Raw genomic sequence first — 25,276 nt, 5'->3', positions numbered from 1 at the left:
GTCGAGGAATCCAATTATGATGTTATTTTGATGATTCGAGGTCAAGGTCAACCCTCAAGGTCATCTTAAAGGTCATTTTTGAGTCAAACATGTCGGTTTTTGAGTTTTTTGTCAAGATTTACGTAAGGTTCACCATTTTATGTTTCTGGGTTGGGTAATCGAACTCTGACCTTATTTTTGACAATTAGAAGAAATATTTACATGTCTATTTCCTAATTTTTAGGCATATGCAGTTCATCAGTCTAATTACAAAGGTACGGATTTTGATGTTTTATGAACTGTATGCCATATCCTTGTGTTTAATTTTTGTGCGATCATGATCCGGGTTCATGTATACATGATTGTATGTCATAAATATGACGTCATAGGTCATGTGACCTGGCGGCCATATTGGATTTTATGAAAACCTTAAAAATGGATCCCTGCCTTCATTTTTCGATCGATTCATTTTGAACTTTGACCACTTATAGTACGCCATGTGATTGGATGCATAGCCTAATTATGACGTCATAGGTCAGGTGACATGGCGGGATGGACCGGTATGGTCCCCGGATCATCCCGCCCTTGGCACCCGTCAAAAATCGAAAGAGTATGGCATGGGCGACATCTGCGCCAAATTTGATGCTTTTGGAAGAATTTGAACCAAAATATCCCTAAGGGCCCTGACTATGTCGTTAAAGTTAAGAATTAAAAGTATTGCGATTAAAGGACAGATTCTGGTATCGTTTAAAGGCAGAATACAGTATATATCATTGTATGCAGTTGTTTATGCCAAGTATACACATCTGTTGAACGACTTAAACAAGATTTAATGACTTTTTTTTTTCTTTTTCTTTTCTTTTTTTTTTTTTCTTTTTTTTTTTTTTTTTGTTGTTGTTTGTTTGTTTGTTTGTTTGTTTGTATACTGAATCGAGGCTCGTGAAAGAGCTAACATTTACTTCACAAACAAATCAACCAGACAAACAAAACACACAAAAAGCGGGAGCGGAAAACAAGATGGGGAGAGAAGGTGAAGCACACAAACACAACATTTGAGAGCAGGGAGATGTGTGGAAGGGAGAGGGCTTGGGGGGAGGAGGCATGGGAATGGGGGGGGGGGGTGGAGGGAGAAGTATAAAACACAAGGACACCAAGGACTTCCAGGACAGAAGTTGGTATTTCAAAAAAGTGGAATTGGGGTGAAATTAGCGGGGGTAGAAAAGATCAAGGTTTTGGATGGGGGAAGATAAGAGATGGTGGTGAACAGCTGTTTTAAAGACTTGGAGGGTGGAGTGGGATTGAAGAGAGTGAGGGAGTTTGTTCCAGAGGCGGGAGAAAAGAGGAATGAAGGAGTGAAGGTGAGCAGAGAGTCTTGATTTTGGCAGTTTGACCATAAGAGGGTTGCAGGCAGATCTTGTGCGACCTGTAGGAATATTTGCGGGACAGAGCCCAGAGAGAGCTGGGGGGGCAAGGCCAGAGAGGAGTCGGTAGAAGATGGAAAGACCACCAACCTGCCTGCGGTGAGTGAGTGAGAGGCCCTTGGAGTTAGCTTCATCGCGGGAGATTCCAATAATTCTGAATGCTTTGGTTTCAACAGCGTGAAGACGAGCTAGGTGTGAGGCAGGAGCACCAGCCCAGAGGGGAGAGCAGTATTCCATTGAGCTGCGGATGAAAGCCTTGTATGTGGTGAGGAGCTCAGGTGTGCCAAGGAAGGACTTCGCACGACGGAGGATGCCCAGTCGGCGACTGGCTTTGGAGGCCAGATTTGAAATGTGGTTTTCCCAGGAAAGATCATGGCAGATAGTGAGACCCAAAAGCTTGAGTGACAGAACTTCTTGGAGAGGATTATTCAGAAAGTGGATGGGAGGGTTGTCCAGTCAGTCTTTTCGGAGAGACATCGTAAGAGTGTGAGATTTGTCAGGATTGAAAGACATGTTCTTATTCATACTTACTTAAGTGTTACTGTGTTACGCAGCGATGTTTGATGCCATCCTCAAACATCTCCTCAATTAAAGCTTCCAAACCCCAATTTATCACCATCGTCAACAATTTCAATAACATACCTGTGTTGTTCTTTCATGTAAAAACTCCAATGCCCCATGAGCGTTCGGGTTAGGGTTCTAAAGACAGAATGCTTGAGCTTCATTCTGGCAATAATTATTGCAGTTTCTTCGCAATAATTACATTTTCAATTGTTTATTTTTTTTAAGGCAGATGCTGGAGAGTTGAGCCAAATTGTCTCATGACAATGAATGTTATGATGTCAAGTGGGCCAAGGAAATACAAGGGATGATCAGTGGCTGTAAAATGGTTTTTTTTTAAAGCAAAAATGGCACATCACACATCACACATTATCACCCCCTCTGAAATAATCAAAACATAAATCAGTGTTAGATGCACCAATCGGAAAAGCACATTAGACCAGCTATTATAACAAGATATCACGAGATGGTTTTTCTTCTACTTTATTATTTTTTGTGGGGTTTAATCATCTGGCTGCATACTTATCAAGACAGAATTAAGCGTGCAGCAGGCATAACCACATTATTTAGTTCTGCATTGTCCATCCACATTACCATCATCTAATCTCCCATATAAAATGTTTGGCAACCATTAGATGTGGAGTATGAGCTAAAGTGAAAAATACACTATATTCACATCAATAATTATTTAATGCCAGCACCCTTATCTCTTCATCCACCATTCCACTACCGAGACAGCCAATGGTACCAGGCTGCAACTGGCATTTGATTGGCAGTTTCAGCATGCAAATGAGTTAAAGTATGCTAAACAAAGTGTCCTTCAGAAATGATGGATCTTTCAAAGTTAACAAGGCAAAATGTCACCAGTTGGTTTTGCTTCTGATGGAGTATGACTTTGTTGTGATTCTGCAATTCACTTTGGCAATATAACTGCATTTGATACATGAAAGCCATATTGAAAACGGATTATCAGTCACTGAAAAAATTGTCATTAATGAACGATATATAAGAGAGCCGTTGGTCTGTGTCTGTCTGTGTGTCGCCATTTTTCTCAGAGCTGGATGATCGGATCTTCGTCAAACTTTCAGAGGTTCATCGGTGAGCGACTGGGAGTGTTTTAGGCAAAAAAACAACATTTTTTTGAAGAAAAAAAAAGTTCGGTTTTTTGGATTTAAAAAAAAATCACGCAATAGTGCCTAAGCATTTTTAAATTAATGACAGTTATATATAAGTCTGGCATAAATAAATACAAAACAATCACCAGACATTTGAACACAAATAAATCAAACTATTCCGGAAGTGTACGAAGTTGGTAGTAAGGCTTCTTCTTCTTCCTGATCGGCATCACACTTAACTCAGAAACGTGATGAACGCCACATTCACCAGCATACTGGGCCGGATTTATGAATGGGAAAGCTGGGCAGTTGCCCAGGGGCCTCCACAACCAGGGCGCCTCCATATATGGACGATCAGAAGAAGCTGCACTCTCACCGTCTGAAAATTTCGAGTTCAGAATTTTCTTCCAGTAATTGATCAGTTTCTGAGTTCATTGGAGCAACGATTGGAAGCCCATGAGAACACCTGTTCTCTTTTCGGTTTCATGCGTAAACTGGAATCACTGGACTGCGATGAAATCGAAGCAGCTGCAGCAAAATTGGTTGCTGAGTACAAGGATGATCAAGATCAAAGACTTGGTGTTGAGCTTGTGCAGTTTGCAGTCTTCCTCGCTCATTTACTGGAATACGAAGATGATAAGATAGCGAGAGAACATTTCCTTTACAAACTGTTGATGGACAAGAAAGTTGCGGATACATTTCCAAATGTCGAGTTATGCTGCGGATGTACTTGGTGCTCATGGTCACAAACTGTTCTGGAGAACGTTCATTCAGTAAAATGAAGTTCATCAAGAACAGACTCCGTACTACAATGTGTCATGACATGCTCAGTCACCTGGCCTTGATGAGTATTGAATGTGACATTCTCAGAGAGATTGACTTCGACAAATTGATCCAAGACTTTGCAAGGGTCAAGTCTCGTATAGTAAATCCTGGTCTGTAAATATAGGTATTAGGTACTTTACTAGATTCTTATGATTGATCATGATTGACCTGCTTGGTTATTCACTATTCAGATTCTTTATACTTGAAACATAGGAACTTCGTAGATTCTTATAGATTGATCATGATGTTTAAAGATGTGCCTGCTTGCTTATTCAAATTATTTATGCTTGAAACATAGGAACTAGATTCTTATATAGATTGATCATGATGTTTATAGATGTACATTTTTATTCAGATTCTTTGTACTTGAAAAATATACTTTATGGATGACTGTAACTATGTCTTGTCACCTTTTTAGTATTCCAAGGTAGGGTGGGCCTCCACTATTGAAGGCTGCCCAGGGGCCTCCACATGTCTAAATCCGGCCCTGCCAGCATATATTCAACGAAAAGGTGATGAACCCCCTTCCACTCCCCCCCCCCCCCCCCTTGCCCGGGTACTCCTGCTGTACGATAAAAGTAAGATATGCTGAAGATTATTTGCAATGCTGCAATGTATTGGATGCATCACCCCAGTCACACAAATGAATATGCAGAGTGGCAGAGTGGCCAGACGGAAGCCAAACAGTTCAATCTTGGTTTCATCAGACCACAGAATCTTGTTTCTCACAGTCTGAGAATCCTTTAGGTGCTTTTTTGCAAACTCCAATTGGGCTTTCATGTGTCTTTCACTGAGGAGAGGCTTCCGTCTGGCCACTCTGCCATGAAGCCCAGATCGGTGGAGTGTTCCAGTGATGGTTGTCCTTCTGGAAGTTTCCCCCATCTCCACACAGGATCTCTGGAGCTCAGCCAGAGTGACCATCGGGTTCTTGGTCACCTCTCTTACCAAGGCCCTTCTCCCCCGATTGCTCAGTTTGGCCGGGCGGCCAGCTCTAGGAAGAGTCCTGGTTGTTCCAAACTTCTTCCATTTAAGAATTATGGAGGCCACTGTGCTCTTGGGAACCTTAAATGCAGCAGAAATTTTTTTGTAGGCTTCCCCAGATCAGTTCCTCGACACAATCCTGTCTCTGAGCTCTGCAGGCAGTTCCTTCGACCTCATGGCTTCGTTTTTGCTCCGATATGCATTGTCAGCTGTGCGACCTCATATAGACAGGTATGCTCATTTCCAAATCATGTCCAATCAATTGAATTTAACACAGGAGGACTCCAATCAAGGTGTATAAACATCTCAAAGATGATCAAGAGAAATGGGAGGCACCTGAGCTAAATTTCAAGTGTCATAGCAAAGGGTATGAATACTTATGTCAATGTGATATTTCAGTTTTCTCTTTTTAATAAATTTGCAAAACTTTCTAAAATCCTGTTTTCTCTTTGTCATTATGGGGTATTGAGTGTAGATTGATGAGGGCAAAAATGAATTTAAACGATTTCAGCATAAGGCTGCAACATAACAAAAAATGTGAAAAAAGTGAAGGGGTCTGAATACTTTCTGAATGCACTGTACCTCCTCTATTAGCCTTAAGGCACACAAAGCCTGCAGGAGGAGGCCTTAAGGCACACAAAGCCTGCACAATCCTGCCAACACTCATATATCCCTCTATCCCCACTTCTTCCTCTATCCCCACCCCAATTGGAATCTATCCAATTAAAATAATTAACAAAATGTAACTGTAAACGATGAGATACTGGATAGATTTTTTTGTAATTAGAAAATGTAATTAGAAAAACTAAGGCTATGCAAATATTAAACCATAGCAAGTTCATCATTTGAGGAGCAAAGCTGAAGACTGTTCTATTGCCAAAGGTCCTAATGTTCTATTGCCAATGTGCTATTGTCAAGTGAGCAACTGTTACGGATCCGTCACTTCCGCCTTTGTTGTTATTACATACTTGTAGAATATTTTTAGTTTCAGCTAATATTGTTGTTAAGATTTTTGTGTGAAATTGAGTTGACTTTAGTAAAAGGTAAAAATAAACGTTTGTGAAGGAAAAAGGAAAATGCGGCAAAGCAAATGGAAGACAAGGAGGGGATCGAGATTGGCAGAGAGGAGTAGAGAGACAGCTGTGAGTCGCATCGGGGATGCGAGCAGACTTTTTTGATATTGGTCGCTAATTAGTTGAGGCTTCCCGGGAAAGGGATTGCCCGCAACATCGTCATATATTGCGAGTGCAATTAAACCTGCGTCTCTGGTTTTATCACCAAGTGTGAGTCATTATTGGAGGGAGCCAGCGCCTCCATTACAGGCCGATACGCCATTTTGTCCTCGAAGAGGCTGTCAGCTTGGTACATCTTGTTTTGTCATTGGGATTCCCATATCGACCTCACCATGTGGATTGCCGTTGGTTTACATATCGGCTCAATTCCCATATCGACCTCTCACCTCGTAACTCCTCATCCACAGCCGCGCCAATGCCTGCCTGTTGTTTTGCTGTTCTGCACGATTTCGACCTTCACCGCGTTGGGATTTGTGCACGGACTTTGGGGAATGTTACATTCCACTCACGTTTGGCGTATCGTGATTTCATTGCTTCAAGAGCATTGGGGAATGATGGTACCATCATATGTATTGTTCATTTGATGCAAGTGATATTCTCATTGTACAATCTTTAAGAGTGTTATTATTGTGTATGTGAGAGTTCTTAATACAATTACTTATTTTGTTCTACAATTGCATTGGTGTGGGTTTGCCATGGTTTATTAGAACACTCAAGATAACAAATCTTTCTGCCGTGTTCCCGCTCCCGACTCTGAGGTGCACCGTAACCGGGGTTTGGGGGAGGTAATACATAACAGCAACTAACAAGCGATTTCTGATATTAGAATATAGCATTCAGGGAGGTAGAATTAGGTCTGCAATGTAAGTAGGAACAAATTTATGTTTGCCATTCAAGGTTATCAGTTTGGTGGTGGCTTAATGGGTAAAGCAGTTGGTTTAGGATCTTAAGGTCTTCAGTTAAAGAGTCATCAATGCCTAAATAACACTATATGGCTTGACTCAGACCGTCATCCTTCTGATGTTGGCAAAATGAGTCCCAGCTTGCTGGAAAAAGTTAGTCATTCGAGTGTCCTGTGATGGAGCGGTGAACTGCCAAAAAAATTCCCCTAGCCAATGAAACTGCTTCAGCAGGCAAATATGCCTGATAGGGTGGAGAAGGATCATCCATTCATTAAAGGTTATCAGCAATTTTTTTTTTTTAAACTTCATGTTGGCATTAGGGGAGCCATTGATGCGTTTTGAGGATTAGAGTGATGTGATCAAATTTACGAGCTTGAAATACAAGTCTGTCTGTCATATTCTGAATAAGTTGTAAGGTCTTGAGAGAAGAAGCAGGAAAGCTTGCTAACAGTAAGTTGCATTCAGGCGCTTAGAGTATGAACTTCCATTAGAGCATGAACCAAACATTCAGTCAACTTAAGCAAAAGCAGATTTGATGAAGATTTTGTGGTATACATGGAAGAAATAAATGTACACGTTTATTTAGCAATATGCGGAATAAAGATCCTGAAAAATGTCCCAATCTCATTCTTTCTCTCTCTGTAAGGACTGTCAGGCAAACCCTCCTATCTAATGTCTTCGCAATCTTTTTGAGGAAGTTCAGTCACTCAAACTCCTAGGTCTCACTATCAGTCATGATCTTTCTTGGGCAAACCACATTTGAAAGTTGGCCTCCAAAGTCATCACTTCCATCATGAAAAGTCCTTCCTTGCCACACCTGAACTCTTATCCACCTACAAGGCTTTCATCCATAGCTTGATGTAGTACAGCCCTTTCCTTTAGGCTGGCACCCCAGCATTACATCTTGCTCAGCTTGAAGCCATGGAAAGCAAGGCCTTCAAGATAATTGGAATCACCTGCAATGAAGCCTATCATTCTAGGGGTCCATCATTTTGTCATCGTGAAACAGGTCAGCCAGCATCACTGCTCACCTCCACTCATTAGTTTTTCCATGGCTGGTTTTTTTCCTGCCTTTTTTCCAACTTCTACATTCTCTTCAATCACATTCTTCCCTCCAGATCTTCAAGACAGCTGTTCACCACCATTTCAGATTATCCTTAATCCATAATCATGTTCTTTTCTACTCCTGGAAACTCCCCACCCCCTCTCCCACTCCCACATCTCCCCCACAAAATCCCTCCCCCACACCCACCTCCTTCCAATTTTTCAAATTTTCTTTCCTGAGAGTTTGTTTCTGTATCCATCTTGTCCACCCCTGCATCGTCCACTAGCCCTCATTTTTACCCACATCCGTTGTTTGTCCTTCTCCATCTATTTTGTCCCTCAGCGCTGCCATTGGCATTTCCCCCACACTCTTTTGGCTGTTCCTTTCGTACTGTTTCGGGATAATCAACTGATATCCCTCTGGTTGATTAGGGTAGGAATGTCGAATTTCACATTGGTACCAGTTATAACTTGCCTATGCTTAGTTGAAAGATACTGTGGGATTTTTAACATCGACCATCCAATGCTAAGTCTTGTGTTGGCTTAAAGATTAGGGTGCTGGCTTGGGATCGTAGGGGTCCTGAGTTTGAATCCCGGTCGGCCATTGAATTAACAACACATGGGTTGACTCAGCCTGTCATCCTTTCGGGGTCGGCAAAATGAGTACCAGCTTACTGGGATGAATGAGCCATTTGAGTGTCCTGAGTCGGAGTGGCGACCCATCCAGGATTGTTCCCAATAGCCAATAAATTGCTTCGGCAGCCCTATAAGTATCTGAAGATGCAAAAATAAGTAGTCATCATCATCCATTGCTAGCTCACGGGACACGCCATCCAGTACTAACTCGCCTACACTTAATTGAAAGACACTGTGGGATTTTAACATCCCACATCCAATGATAGCCCATGGGACACTCGGCTTGGACAACACAGCTTAACGTCCATCTAATTGCTGGTGCACTTTTATTTTAGTTATCTGGTTGGGAGAGCACACGTGCAAGCGTGCACCAGTTTTTACCACCCCGTGACCGCCCACGGCTAGTCCCTAATGGTTGCTGCTTGGGATGGGGGCGGCACTCTTTACCCAGCGCTCATCCCACCCCCATCCACAATGTTTCCCCAGCTCTGAGACTGCTTATCACAGTCTAATGTTTTCGGCAGGATTTGGCATACCTGCTCCACTTCTCACCTCACAGTCATGGCTTGCTCACAACAGCTGAGCAGTTTGTAATCAGTTCATTGAAGATCAAAGCACTTCCATTGAAATTTTTTGTGGCCACAAGTCCTTACCTGGGACCAGCCGCTTTACGGGGAGGTTTCACACATACAATCTTAACCTGTTTATCCTAGAGGTTACACTCACAGCCATCCCTCAGTGCAGTATTACACACAACTTAACCTAACAGGTCCCTGTTATATGACAATTTAATAACCGACTTGAAACACACGGTCCATACTCGAGGCTTAATACACTAACTATGGACCCCCTCCCGCCCCCCCCCCCCCCCCCCACCCCCAATTTCCACGTAACAATATGTTGAGGACAAGTCTGTTATCATTGGTTGCTGATGAATATTAAATATTACATGGTTATTGGCACACCTGAACTCTTATCTGTACCATTGCAGACAAGTTGGGAGTTTCTTTGTTTTTCATTGGCTCTCCTCTAGTCAAGCTCCCTCTGTTCACTGAGCCCTCCAATCTCCTTAGCTCCTCCAAAATGCATGCATTGCACAGGTAATTGCCCACCCCATCCTCCATCCCCACCCTTCCAGTTCAACTGTGAAAATCCAGGTTTTCCTCCCATCTCCACTCTTTTGCCCCCTAGCCAATAAATCTGCTTCCGTAGAATAATGCGCCCGATGGGGCGAGGAGGACCGTCCATTCATTAAAAGCAATATTTTAAAATCTAGATGTTGGCATTGAAAATCCAGGTATCTTTTATAAAGATCAGGCAAATATCGCCAGCACACAGACTACACTCCAAATTTCTTCCCCAACCAGCAGTGCAGCTTATTCAGATTACTGTCTGGTAGTGCCCCCGAGGCACATTCTATGTGCCAAAGAACCGGCAACCTACTGGGATACAATCGCACACCAATATAACACTCCAATCATCATCCTTCAATGGCCTCACCAATCCAACCAGCCCAGAAGTGACACAAACACATACATCTATCTTAATGATAATAGGAAATAATTCAAGAAGAGGATTATATATTAGCATTGATATACAAACATTATCATAAACTGGAAGTGAAATTTAAAAACGACCTTTTCATGTTCCCTCTGGAATTAGCCAAGTCAGAAATATCTCAAAAATAATTGTGCAAACTCTTAAGAATGATAATGCTTAGCATATGGTTTACTTTTTCAATAAAGAGAATGAGGAGGTTGTCAAATGTTTCCACATTTTGTGCTGTATAATTGTTAAAATGAGCAACTTGCCTTTGTAAACATCTGTCTGTCACATCTGTTATTTAAATGTCTCATCCTATAAGAGAATTTGGGGTTTTTACCATTCAATGGGCTTTCCTCTACACATTATCATTTGCTCAAAGATCGCAGTTCACACATGACATTTGAGTGTATGAATGTGTGACTTTGTTTATGTGTATGGAACGTATATTATTATGGATCATCAAAGGGATCCACCTCTGGTTGCCAATCAAAGTCCATTTTCTGCAGGAATATGTTGCGGAATGTATCAGGTACCAGGAAATAAACAGCCTAGACCTCACTTTGCTTGGCAATACCTGGCTTTCTGGCTTCCCCCACTCATACATTCAATGAATTGTTATAAATGGGATATCATCCTCTCCTCCCCGAGTAGAGGCTTGAGCTCCCAAAGGTAGTGCCTTTGGACCCAGTCTTGTTCCTTACTAGCAGAGCCTACCCGTCACTTCGCTGATGGACCAATTGTTTGGGGGGGGGGGCGGTAGGAAGAGGGAGAGGGGAAGGGGAAGGAGAGAGGAGGGGTGGGGGGAAGGGAGACAAGGGGTAAGGGGAGGGGGAGGGCAGGTGGGGGGACGGATAGTCAACGTGAGGGAGGGGGAGAGGAAGAGGTCAAATTTACCCATGTGAAAAGTGCTTTAACCTTAGGGTTGCCCAGGTAAAAAACGAAATTGTAATATCCTCTGCCACCACCACCAGGTGGCGCTACACGGTACATATTTCCATGAATAATTTACACCCCCTCCCCCACACACCCCACACACCCACATGAGGCTGCGGCCACGGCCACATAGCCTATTTACCCCACACACAAAGTTGTATTTGTACCTCGGGTTTGGAGTTTGCAACTTAAAAGATGTGGCCGTGCATAAGGAACAAAGAAAGACAGAGAGAGAGAGAGAGAGACAGAGACAGAGACAGAGAGAATGGCGTATATAAATAAATAAATATACATATACAAGAAACATCGACACAATCGATCTACCCAATGCTGTGAAAAGGAATCCTCTCTTCCTTTTTTCAGATACCACCACACCATGTCGCATGTCATACAGTAGGCTCACCCAACTAACGGCCTTGTAGCAGCTGCATGAAGTCTGCTGAAATGGTAATTGAATTGAAACTAGTCTAATGAATGGAACATGTGTTTCAATCCTGGCAAATATCACAGTTACCCTGGAAGAATCGTCAGACAAACAGACATCTATTTTCATGATTATCCACGAGAAGAGTTTCAGTCTCTTGAAGATGTCGGCCTCACGATCAGCCAAGACCTTTCTTGGGCTGACCACATTGCAAGCCTGGTGTCCAAAGCAAGCCACAGTCTGGGCATCCTTCATCCTTTTAAGCCATTCCTTGAAAAAAAAACAACGATTCACATCCTGCAAGTCCTTTGTCAGTACTTCAAAGGAATGCTGCTCTCCCCTATGGACTGGTGCTCCAGCGTCACATATGTCTCTCATGGAGTCTGTTGAATCTAAAAATCTCGACATTATTTGCACCCCTTGATCTGAGGCAGAAGCACAAAGCCTGTTGCTCTCACATCGCAGACAAATTGGTGGCCTTTCCTCTGGCCCAGCTCCCTCAGTCATCCAACCTTGTGCAGCAACTCCAGGATACACCCATTCTTCCAGTAACCTCTTCCTGGTTAAACTCCTAAAATCCAGGCTGACGGCACTCCTCAACTCTTATTTACCCATATGTGGAACCACCTTCCTAAAGTTGCCCAATCCTACTCTTCCCTCCAAGATTTTCAGGAAGGAAGTTCATGACTATCTCATGTCAAACCTCCATCCCTAGCATTTGTCTTTTCTATCCGCATTAATCCTTTTTTATTATTTTTATTTTGTATACATAGTCAAGGCTCATGGAAGAGCTAATATTAGTACACTGAACGGATCAGGATGCAACAGGGTATCCTCCCTATCGCAATTCTCTTTCTTTTCCTTTTCTTTTCCTTTTCCTTTTCCTTTTCCTCTTTCTCTTTCTCTCTCTCTCTCTCTCTCTCTCCTTGTTAGTTCATAACCTCCATCATTCATTCCTCCATCAGCCTAAATATTGTAATTTTAAAAAGTTTTAAAGCTGCTGCCAGCACAACAACCACACTCTGAGAAGACAAACAGTGTAACCTGGCATCAAGGAATATATGAAGAAAAGACCATACCCCTTGATACCCACACTTTCAGACAGGAAAATGGAATTTGGCCATGATGCTAACTGAAAATAAATATTATTGGCTCGATCCAAGTTTTTAATGGTTAGAAAAACATACAGTAGATCCAGGTGTTTCTAACATCACAAAATTCCGTTCTGTGAATAGTACAGAGTGGATTGCAACCAAATTACTTTTAAGCACAAGTCTCACCACAGTTTCAGCTTTGAATGAATAGCTTATGATTATGAATAAGCCAGTAATAGGCGTCCACAACCATCCTTGACCATGTTGTAGAACATCGGCTGAAGCCCTCACTTTCTTTTCTTCTGCCCTCATTTCTTCATCTTTATTCGCTTTTAAATTTGTTTTCTCTGCAATCGCTTGAGCGATGAACACAAAACTTTCAACAGAGGAGCATCTACCAATGGAGATTTTTTTTAAACAGTTACATGATTATTGTATGGAAAATGTGGCTGACGTTCCAAAAAAAAATTCCATTTTCTGCAGGAATATGTTGCGGAATGTATCAGGTACCAGGAAATAAACACCTTATATACCAGGAAATAATACCATGCCTTATACCAATATACCAATACCTTATATACCAGGAAATAAAGCTTATACCAGGAAATAAACAGCCTCGACCTCACTTTGCTTGGCAAGTCATGCAAATCAAGAATGAGCAATCAAATTGATTACTCAAGTATCTACCATATAAAACACACAATGTCAGTGTGTGTGTTTGTACAGATGTCTCCCCCTTCATATGGGTTAGGTTTTAAAGGCCAACCTTTTAACATGAATGCATGTTCACTACGGTCTATTTTTGAAGATAAAACAAACTTGAAAAACATTTTCCATAAAGGAGTAATTATGCCTCTTCCATTGGTAATTATGCCTAGGAAACCAAGCGGTGTACATAAGGGGTTTTTTTAAAATAATAATAAAATCAATGCACAGGGAGGTGACATTCGCTGCATGTAATGTGCAATACACACAGAGTAAAATGAGTGTTCATTTACATCCATATAATGTGTAATAAATAAAGAAGATATAAGCACACCTGACACTAGGCCGAGGCTTCAGACTTTGGCAATTCTCATGAGGCTGCACCGGCAAATAAACTGTTCCAACCCGTCATCTTTGACGGGCTTTTTACTAGGAGTAAAATTAATCTGCATGGAAATAAAATATCTCATCCTAGAGGAGGATTCAAGTGGAGAGGAACTTTCTATCCAATGTAATGACCAAAGATAAAAATTTGTCTCTGAACAGTCCGTGTGTGTCGTTGGTTATCTCCATATGCGGGTTTCAGAAGGTGGAACGGAGAGCCCTCCCAGGCCTCAAGGTATCCACGTGTGTGTGTGTGTGTGTGTGTGTGTGTGTGTGTGTGTGTGTGTGTGTGTGTGCGTGCGCGCATGCGTATGCACACGTGAATTGTGCTATGGCTCCTCTATAAGCCGTGGACCCTGTAAAAAATAAAGGCGCTTTATAAAAAGGAGAAGAAAATAATTCAAAAAGTAAAAGTTCACACGAGGAGTTGGACCATAAACTTCCATGCAGGAGGAGAACTTAAGGCACACAACGCCTGCACAAACCTGCTAATACTCATATACCCCTCTATCCCCACTGCTTCTAGCTAGGTATCTATCCAATTAAGAAAATTTACAAAATGTACACGTATTTTGATGGGACCAGTCAAAAGGTCTTACCCTCCATCGTGAAATACAATATCAGGAGCCAGGACAAGTATTCCAAGATGCGAAACAAAAATTAGGAGACCGATGACCCAAGGGAAACAGCATGGCTAGGATAATTGGACAGACTGGTGTGTTATTAGAAATAAATTGTCCTTTGCCTTTGTTTACTCTCAGTTGAGTTAATCATGTCAAATCACACAAAACCAATTGGCAGCAGAAGTCATTCCATACAGATGCAAAATGCATGTATTCTGTTTTAATGTAGAAATGCAGACCCCTTTAGGCTAAGGAAATGACACCTGTAGGATGTTGAATCAATTGGCCATGGAAAGCATCATCTAATGCATAAAACATCACATGGTTAGCTTTAGGGAACAGAGGTTGGCCGGTGAGAGTCTTTTCCTTTGGATGCACTCATGAGAGAGAGAGAGAGAGAAAGAGAAAGAGAAAGAGAAAGAGAAAGAGAAAGAGAAAGAGAAAGAGAAAGAGAAAGAGAAAGAGAAAGAACGAAAGAAAGAAAGAAAGAACCAGGTACTGATGATTGCAGTTAGAGATGTTGCAGATATTTCATTTTTCCTTTGTGGTAATATGGATGGATACATTTGTAATTCAGTGTGGATTTATTTCAAAAATCTCCACAATACACTTTTTAAATCTCTTCCAAGACAGAGTTATTTTCCATGTGCCCTTTTGATGGAAACCAGCTTTAATCAATCCAAACAGTGTCAAATAAACTAGACATTTTCTCTATCCCTATTTTTAGATCTCCAGATATTTTTTTATTTGAACTAAAATATCCTCGGCAAAATGTTCCTCAGGTTCCTGTGATAAAGTGTGTGCTTCCTGCTGAGATTTCCCCTTTCAATGTTTTTGTGGAGATAGATGTGAGAGCTTTTTCTTGGTGTGTGCAAAATCAAGGCTCATGGAAGTCACTAAAGAACAAACAGGATGAGGAAGAGTAGAGAGGGAACTGCACACCGACATATATGGTGTATGTATGTATATATTATATATTATACATATATATATATATATATATATATATATATATATATATATATATATATATATATATATATATGTATATATAGGGTGAGCCAGAAATATGGTTATTTCTAACACTCGTGTAAAGGCAATAAAAAGTTGCATTTCAAAACAAATTCAAACAAGAAAGTGAAGTACATAACATGCCATTTATTTGTGGAAAAGAACATCGAGGAGATGCGCACCATTTTGTCCGACACATTCCTCCAATCTTGGACGCCAATTATTCATGACGTTCTGCAACATTGCCACGTCAATATCATTGATTTCGCGTCTGATGTTTTACTTAAGTTCATGAAGAGTTTGTGGGCAGTTAACATACACTTTGTCCTTCAGATATGACCACATTAAATAATCACATGCAGTCAAATTGGGTGACCTCGCTGGCCATGGATTATCGCCGTTTCTGGAAATGACATTCTTTGGAAAGAGCGCCCTTACAGTAGTAATGAGCACTCTGGCAGTGTGGGAGGTTGCACCATCTTGCTGAAACAACGTCATTTGGCTGACTTATGCAAATCTGTTTAATTCTCTGGAGAGGAAGTTAGAAACCATATCGGTATATCGAGCTGCAGGAACAGTGACAGCATTTCCGTTATCATTCTCAAAGAAATAAGGCCCGATGATGCTGAACGCCGAAAGTGCACACCACACTGTGAGTTGTTGTCAAATTACACAATAGTGTATTTTGAAAAAGTGAAAGTAAGTACACCCCAAACGTGAAAACGTAAGTACACCCCATGTAAAGTTTTGACTTTTTCAACATATTTCAACATACAGATATTTGATCTTCATTTCAACAATATTGATAGATAAAGGTGTTATAATATAACAAATATCATGAACATTTACATTTTGTAGTCCATTGTATAATTTAAATAAACATAAATGCAAATTTCGCATTTGGAAAAAGTAAGTACACCCCTGCATTTATCACTACTTCAAATACCGAAAGTTAGAATCAGGTGCTCAGGTACAAATTTGCTCAGGTACAAATGATTAGAACATCGTTAGAGAGGATCTTGGAGGAACCTGTCTTATTTAAACCTCAGACATTTAGTTTGGTTTGCTCTTTGTTGTTGAAGTGTGCGGCGTCACCATGCCTTGATCAAAAGAGCTCTCTGAGGCCTTCAGAAAGAAGGTTATAGATTCCCACGAGTCTGGGAAGGGATTTAAAAAGATCAATTTGAAATCAATCATTCGACTGTCCGGAAGATCATCTACAAGTGGAGAAGATTCCAAACAATTACCAACTTGTTCAGGCCATGCTGCCCCAGCATGTTCAGCACGAGAGCAGACCGCAAGATGCAGAAAGAAGTCTCTAAGAACCCCAGAATGTCATCATGGGACCTACATGTAGCTCTTGCCACTGTTGATGTCAAAGTGCACGAGTCTACCATTTGAAAGAGGCTGCACAAATTTGATCTACATGGGTGGTGTGCCAGGAGGAAACCTTTGCTGTCCAGAAAGAACATCAGGGCAAGACTAAAGTTTGCCAATGAACACCTAGGCAAAGACCAGCACTTCTGGAACAATGTGCTATGGACAAATGAGTCAAAGGTCGAGCTATTTGGCCACAGTACCAGAAGACATGTTTGGCAAAAACCAAAGACAGCATTTGACCACAAGAACCTGATACCAACTTTAAAGCATGGTGGTGGAAATATTATGGTTTGGGGCAGCTTTGCTGCATCAGGGCCTGGGCAGCTCACCATCATAGAATCCACTATGAATTCTTCATTGTACCAGAGGGTGCTTGAGGATAATGTGAGGCCATCTGTCGGAAAGTTGAAGCTCAACCGAAGGTGGACCTTGCAACATGACAATGACCCTAAACATACCAGTAAATCCACAAAGGAATGGCTGAAAAGAAAAAATGGAGGGTTCTGGAATGGCCAAGTCAAAGCCTGGATCTAAATCCCATCGAGATGTTGTGGGGGGATTTGAAATGAGCTGTGCATGCAAGAAACCCCTCAAACATCGCACAGCTGAAAGAATTCTGCATGGAGGAGTGGGCAAAATTTTCTCCCAGTCGATGTCAGAGACTGGTAGACAGTTATAAGAAATGCGTACTTGAGGTTGTTTCTGCCAAAGGGGACAATACCACCTATTAGAGCCAAGGGTGTACTTACTTTTTCCACATGCGAAATTTGCATTTATGTTTATTTAAATTATGCAATGGACTACAAAATGTAAATGTTTCATGATATTTGTTACATTATATCACCTTTATCTATCAATATCTCCCTGTCTACAGGCATCGTCCCACCATCCCTCAAAATTGCTGCTGTTACCCCAATTCTGAAAAAACCTGGGACTCAACCCTGACACCCTAAATAACTTCAGACCCATCTCCAACCTACCCTTTCTGTCAAAAGTTTTGGAACACGCTGTAGCCACTCAACTCAAACATCACCTCTCTGCCAATAACCTGTATGAAACATTCCAATCGGATTCCGCTCCAACCACAGTACTGAAACTGCTCTCCTCAAATCACCAACGACCTTCTCCTCTCCTCTGACGCTGGCAACCTCAACATTCTCATCCTCCTCGACCTCAGCACCGCCTTTGACACCATCAATCACACCATCCTCCTCACCCGACTTGAAACCACCTTTAACATTACCGGCACTGCCCTCTCTTGGATCAAATCATACCTCTCTGACAGACGCCAGTTCATCTCCATCAATAACTGCAAATCCCCCACTGCTCCCCCTCCCCCCCCCCCCCAAGGTGTCCCCCAAGGTTCAGTTCTCGGCCCCCTCCTCTTCATCCTGTACCTGTGCCCCCTTGGTCTCTTAATCCGCCGTCATGGTCTCCAATTCCACTGCTTCGCCGATGACATCCAGCTTTTCATCTCCACCAAGTCCATCTCCACCGCCACCCACTCTATCCTGACAAACTGCATCAGTGAAATAAAATCCTGGCTTCAAATCAACTTCCTCAAACTTAACTATGATAAATCTGAAATAATCATCATTGGCCAAAAACGCTCACCAAATCCACCCATAACTTTGCCCTCAACATCGCCGGTTTCCCAGTATCCACCTCCCCTCACATCCGGAATCTTGGCATCATCTTTGACCAAACCCTCTCCTTCGACAAATACACTAAACAGATCACAAAGACAGCTTCTTTCACCTGAAAAACATCGCCCGTCTCCGTCCATCCCTCTCCTCCACGGCTGCAGAAACCCTCATCCACGCCTTCATCACCTCCCGTCTGGACTACTGCAACAGCCTCCTCTATGGTTCACCTCAATAATCACCAATAAACTCCAATACATTCAGAAATCCGCTGCCCGTCTACTCACCCAGTCCCGGACCCGTGACCCCATCACCCCCGTCCTTTACAAGCTTCACTGGCTCCCCATCCCCCAGAGAATCCAGTACAAAATCCTCCTCTTGACCTACAAAGCCCTCCATAACCTGGCCCCATCCTACCTGGCTGACCTCCTCTCCAGACACACTCCCACCCGCAACCTCCCGCTCTGCTGGTACCAACTTCCTGACCCCCCCCCCCCCCCCCCCCCCATGTGGACCAAATTCAGATCCTGAGGGGACAGGGCCTTCTCCATCGCTGCTGCCACCCTCTGGAACTCACTACCTCACACCATCAGAGACTCCTCCTCACTCACCACATTCAAAACATCACTCAAGACCCACCTGTTCAACACTGCATTCAACATTTAACCCACAGCATTTAACCCCTGACTATCTCTTCTCCTTCTCCTTCCTGTTGCTTTGATTATTTACCTATTGATTTTTGTCTTTTTGCACTTGTTTTTTGTACGCTGTCAAAGCGCCTTTGGGCTTCTTGAAAAGCGCTATATAAAATAAATGTATTATTATTATTATTATAATATTGTTGAAATGAAGATCAAATAGCTGTATGTTGAAATATGTTGAAAAAGTCAAAACTTTACATGTGGTGTACTTACTTTTTCACGTGAATGTACATACATATATACATGTATGTATGTATGTATGTATGTATGTATATGTATATATATATATATATATATATATATATATATATATATATATATACACTGGCTGAGGTACCCGGCTTGAATAAGAATAATACAAATATATGATGAAAAGAACATGTATATTTTAGAGCAATATCACAGTACATTTCCTACATGACGTTTTGTCAATTTTCAATTTCTCAAAACCTCTTGGTGTACAACATTTCTGGTTTTCTTACTTGGTGCCAAGACATAAAGATTGCTTGGTTTTCCAACCCTCGAGCAGCCCACGTACAGCTGGCCATGGGAAGTACCCGGCATTGCCGGGCGGGGGAAGGGACGGGAGGAGGAAGGGGAGGGGAGGGGAACGGGGGGGGAGGGGAGGGGAACGGGGGTGGAGGGGAGGGGAACGGGGGGGAGGGGAGGAGAGGGTGGGGAGGGGAGAAGAGGAGGGGAGGGGAGAAGAGGGGGGGAGGGGAGAAGAGGGGGGGAGGGGAGAAGAGGAGGGAGGGGGAGGAGGAGAGGGGAGGGGGGGAGGTGAGGGTGGAGGGGGAGGAGGAGAGGGGAGGGGGGAGGGGGAGGGGGAGGGGGAAGGTGAGGGGGAGAGGAGGGGGGAGGGGGAGGGAGTGAGGGGAGGGGGAGGGGTGAGGGGAGGTGAGGGGGGAGGTGAGGGGGGAGGTGAGGGGGGAGGTGAGGGGGGAGGGGAGGGGGGGAGGGGGGAGGGGAGGGGGAGGGGGGAGGGGAGTGGGAGGGGGAGGGGGAGGGGGGGGCTTCGCCCGGGTTGAATAAGAATAATACAAATATATGATGAAAAGAACATGTATATTTTAGAGCAATATCACAGTACATTTCCTACATAGTCTAGTCAAATTTCTGGGAAACGTGAATTCATGAGGCATTTTTGAGTAAAAGCAAGCAAACCACTTTTTCTGGGGTAGTTTTTCGTGCTGAATACGAATCTGTTGTTTGCCAAGCCCAAAAATGCGTAATTAGGTCACTAATCAAGGTCAAAGGTCAATGAGTGCAAAATTCAAAATTTTTGAAAAAATGTTTTATTTTACATCACCTATCTGTACATTTCAATTATTTTACAGTATTTTGTCTGGTAAGGTTACTACAGCTTTTCACAATTATGAAAGTAAAGGGAATTGTGAAGGGAAAAAATCAGATTTTTGTGAATATATCCGTAATGAAGCAACTTTTCGTTTTTTGACATACTGTTTTAATTCACTTGAATTGTTGCCTTAAATACCATCAGTGAAGTGGTTTACCTGAGTCCTATATAATAGCAAGATTGTTTTCTACACTAAATGTCAATATTTGACTAATTAGCCACTTAATTAAGGCTAACGGTCACAAGGCGCAAAGTGCACTTACATGGCACAAGGCGCAAAATGCACTTCATGGCAAACATGTTTGGAGTGCAGGCAGTTGATCATTATCACATGTATTCTTAATTAATCCTGAATCAATTGCAGTCTGTCAGACTGATTGGCTGGAAGGAGGAGCCATCCAGGGGAATGCCAATTAGCTTAACTGTGTAAGCTCTGACCCCCCCCCCCCCCCCCCCTACTTTGGCCTGTTTCGACATGGTGTTTCACTGGCATTGCACTTGCAGGCCTCAGTGCAGAACTGTTTCCCCCACTTCCGACAAGAGCAACTATCAGAACTGCAACCTTTCTTGCAACCACACTGAGTAAGTTCTCGGCATCCCTTTGGAATTGACGGTAAAGTTGTAAGAACCGGTGACAACTTGTCATCAACGAGTTTCCATCCACAATCAGTCGGCGGTGGCAGATCTGTCATTGGATTACTGGCCTCTCTCCAAATGAAACTTTGGTAGTTTGCACGCTCTATGTGGAACTTTGCTGCATCACTAGATGGAGGTAGGGTCTCCGTTGCATGGCATTTGTTGAACAGTTTAATGCGGGCTTGATTACAGTTCTCAGATGGTTCCTTGTAGATATGGCAAATTAACTTTTCAGCATCTGCTGTGACCTTCTTTGATGGTGTCGGAAACTGCTGTTGTTGGATCTTTTCAACTGCTGTTGGTATATCCAACGTTGACGTATTGGATGGTTTGATGTCTCCAAGACCGCTTTCAGCAGATGGCCCCCTCTGCCAGGCAGCTAACTGAGTAGCGTGAAATGTATTTTTGCCATCTAGGGTAGAGTCATTGATGTCAATATTGTCGCCAGAAAAATGCACAAATCGTCCCGAAACCAGGTTGCTGGTAACAACTGCCCCAGTTTCTTGATCAAGCGCTTTCAGAGTGTTTTCAGCCATGGCAGTGTCATACCTAAGAACCCGGTTATAGCTGATTATGTGCCCAGCATTATGGAATAGCTCAACTAATTTCTTTGATCGAGTTGACTGGTGCAGCGTCATACCCATTCCAACGTGTTTAGGCGGTGCCTCCTTGTCTCCACATACACCATAGACCATGTCTTGTCCAATGCTAAGGACCCTTGTCTTCTTCACCCAACCAGTTTCAGACATCTCACTTTCGTCAAACTCAGCATCGACACTACTTTGGCCTCCAAGCAAGATATTCACAAACATGAGTACAGATGGTGATACACTTGCCAACTCTGCTTTTTCGCTTACATCGCAACCTTCGAATGCAGGATGTGACATGATATCACTGCGGAGTTGCAGAGCAACGTGCACTAAAGACAGAAAATGATCATCCTGTTGTCTAAATATGGGAATATAGTCTGCACTGTTCTGACCGCACACCATTTCTGAAAGAGGTATGTGACTGAAATGTCGTGGAAGAAGCAAAGTTTGTTTCTCTGAAGGCGCCAAATTTCTTAGCACAAGAAATTCATAAATGTCCCCAATGCAATTCGACAAAGTTTCTTTAAAAGTCCCCAGTCTACTAAGATACGATGTAGGAATTGTGCCGTCGCACTCACTGGCTAACTCTTTGTACCTCTCGAACACTGCAGATAGTTCAAATACGTGCCCTTTCTCAGCAGAGTGACGCAGCTCTTGACACAACCATGATATCGCCATGTCTGCTGATTTGCTTTCAGTTTCCGCCCTTTTGACATCCCTAAAGAATTTACTAAGACAGTTAACATGGTAACATGCCTCAGCTGAGATTAAATCATTCTCATTTGCAGTACGGACTAAGATGTTATGTACAAATTTAGCTTTTTCCGTAATTTCATTACTCATTTTGAAGGTTGTGACACGACTTGTCTTCTGCTTCTTGTCAAAGTTCTGGCAGAACATACACAATGTCCAGTTCATCTTAGTAGTACTACTGCGTAAAAACGGACATGCTTCAGCCGAAACACTCTTTCTTTCAGGATCTTTTTCGTTTTTCGATTGTTCCTTGGCGAGCTTAGCATTTATTTTCCCCTTGTGTGTGTATGCAGAGTAACATAGCTTATGCCATTTAAGTTTGGGGAGACTTTCTGGAGGCTCTGCAAAGAGAGTCGAAAGCCTGTCCACGGCTGATCGAAATTCATAGTGTCTAAGTTTGCATCGGAGCTCGGTCGCCTCTCTGATGGCAGCAATACCCTGGTTTGTCTGGTTGAAAATCGTATCTTTGACCTGGCTAGTTCCCTGACAAATGATACAAAGTTCAAACGACACATCCTCACGCTGTCGCTTGAGGCTGGCAATAGGTTCCATGGTTGGCCTGAGGGGAGAAACAGAAACCAAACTAAGCACCAGGCACGCATGTTCTGACCATGAAAACTACAACGTTGTATGATATACTGCAACAGCCCTTAAATGATCGAATAAGCGCAGGCAGTGTTGGCCCGGGTTTTAATCTTATTCTCAAAGACACAAAGTAAAGCTTCTTCAAGACAAAACATCTAACCGATATCACTAATTCATTAGTGGTAGATGCATTAGGCACTCATCGTCAATGCCCATGCCCTGCCTGTCTTTTTACTACTGTTAGGTAAATGTACATGTATGTAGGCCTGCCTATGATGTGAGATGTCAAGCATACATTACACATTTGTATGTACATGTATCTCACCAAAGAAGAATGCATTCCTTTACTTTCATTTGATTTTATATTTCATTTTTTAACAATCTTAAAAAGACCCTTACCTGTACTCCTGAAATGTTTAATGCCTGATGCCTAGGGTACGAACTAGATGGCTTATGCTAGGCTATTAGATTCATTCTTCATCATTAAGGGTCTATTGAAGAACACCCTGCTCTGTCTGAATGGAAATGATTTGACAAACATGGCAAATGCATTGGGGTCAGAAAGATGAAGCCACTTTCACTGTTGAGTGAAAGGGATGGTTTCAAGTGCAAGTAACTGTTACGTCATTGCAAGACTTTCGCACTCATTGACCTTTGACCTATGTTGTTTACCGGTGACATTTAGATTCTGTCTTTATAAAATCTATCTCTAGACCATCAATAGGAGCATAAAAACTCTGCCCCATTGTGCATTTAGAGGTTAAACTGCAAGCAAATTACGCAAAAACTAATTGTCGCCCCTTACAGAGATAAAGGCAAATGAGCATAGATGTGTCCTCACGTTTTCCTTTAAAAATAAGATTTTGAAAAGCTTTAGCAACCTTACTAGACAAAATATTGTAAAATAATTGAAATGTACAGATAGGGGATGTAAAATAAAGCATTTTTTCAAAAAAATTGAATTTTGCACTCATTGACCTTTGACCTTGATTAGTGACCTAATTACGCATTTTTGGGCTTGGCAAACAACAGATTCATATTCAGCATGAAAAACTACCCCAGAAAAAGTGGTTTGTTTGCTTTTACTCAAAAATGCCTCAATCATTCTATAAAGGCACATTTTCAGATTTTTTGACTAGGCTAACATGACGTTTTGTCAATTTTCAATTTCTCAAAACCTCTTGGTATACAACATTTCTGGTTTTCTTACGTGGTGCCAAGACATAAAGATTGCTTGGTTTTCCAACCCTCGAGCAGCCCCGTACAGCTGGCCATGGGAAGTACCCGGCATTGCCGGGCGGGGCAAGGGAGGGGAGGAGGAAGGGGAGGGGAGGGGAATGGGGGGGGGGAGGGGAGGAGAGGGTGGGGAGGGGAGAAGAGGGGGGAGGGGAGAATAGGGGGGAGGGGAGAAGAGGGGGAGGGGAGAAGAGGGGGGAGGGGAGAAGAGGGGGGGAGGGGAGAAGAGGAGGGAGGGGGAGGAGGAGAGGGGAGAAGAGGAGGGAGGGGGAGGAGGAGAGGGGAGGGGGGAGGGTATGGGGGGAGGGGGGAGGGTAGGGGGAGTGGAGGGGGAGTGGAGGGGGAGGGCAGAGGTGAGGGGGAGGGGGGAGGGGAGGGGGTGAGGGGAGGTGAGGAGGGAGGGGGAGGTGAGGAGGGAGGGGGAGGGGAGGAGGGAGGGGGAGGGGAGGAGGGAGGGGGAGGGGAGGGGGGAGGAGGGAGGGGGAGGGGAGGGGGGAGGAGGGAGGGGGAGGGGAGGGGGGAGAGGGAGGTGAGGGGGGAGGGGGAAGGGGGAGGGGAAGGGGGAGGGGGAGGGGGAGGGGGAGGGGAGGGGGAGGGGAGGGGGGAGTGGAGGGGAAGGGGGAGGGGGAAGGGGTGAGGGGGAGGGAGTGGGGGAGGGGTGAGGGGGGAGGGGAGTGGGAGGGGGGAGGGGAGGAAGAGGGGGGAGGGGAGGTAGAGGGGGGAGGGGAGGGGGAGGGGGGGCTTCGCCCGGGTTGAATAAGAATAATACAAATATATGATGAAAAGAACATGTATATTTTAGAGCGATATCACAGTACATTTCCTCCATGGCGTTTTGTCAATTTTCAATTTCTCAAAACCTCTTGGTGTACAACATTTCTGGTTTTCTTACTTGGTGCCAAGACATAAAGATTGCTTGGTTTTCCAACCCTCGAGCAGCCCACGTACAGCTGGCCATGGGAAGTACCCGGCATTGCCGGGCGGGGGAAGGGGGGGAGGAGGAAGGGGAGGGGAGGGGAACGGGGGGGGGAGGGGAGGGGAACGGGGGGGGAGGGGAGGAGAGGGTGGGGAGGGGAAGAGAGGATGGGGAGGGGAGGAGAGGGTGGGGAGGGGAGAAGAGGGGGGGAGGGGAGAAGAGG

The 25,276-nt window shown here is 43.4% G+C and overlaps 1 protein-coding gene across 1 annotated transcript in view; it reads right to left on the bottom strand.

The window, feature by feature from the left end:
* Window positions 1–25,276, bottom strand: part of LOC137437459 (zinc finger protein 385D) — a 952,094-nt gene that overhangs the window by 759,008 nt on the left and 167,810 nt on the right. The gene's annotated exons all lie outside the window — the stretch shown is intronic.

The sequence above is a fragment of the Myxine glutinosa genome, chromosome 1, assembly GCF_964187855.1.
Source record: "Myxine glutinosa chromosome 1, kmMyxGlut1.1, whole genome shotgun sequence".
Classification (NCBI taxonomy): Eukaryota; Metazoa; Chordata; class Myxini; order Myxiniformes; family Myxinidae; genus Myxine; species Myxine glutinosa.
Note: the sequence above shows the minus strand (reverse complement) of the source record. Positions and strands in the feature narration are given on the sequence as shown.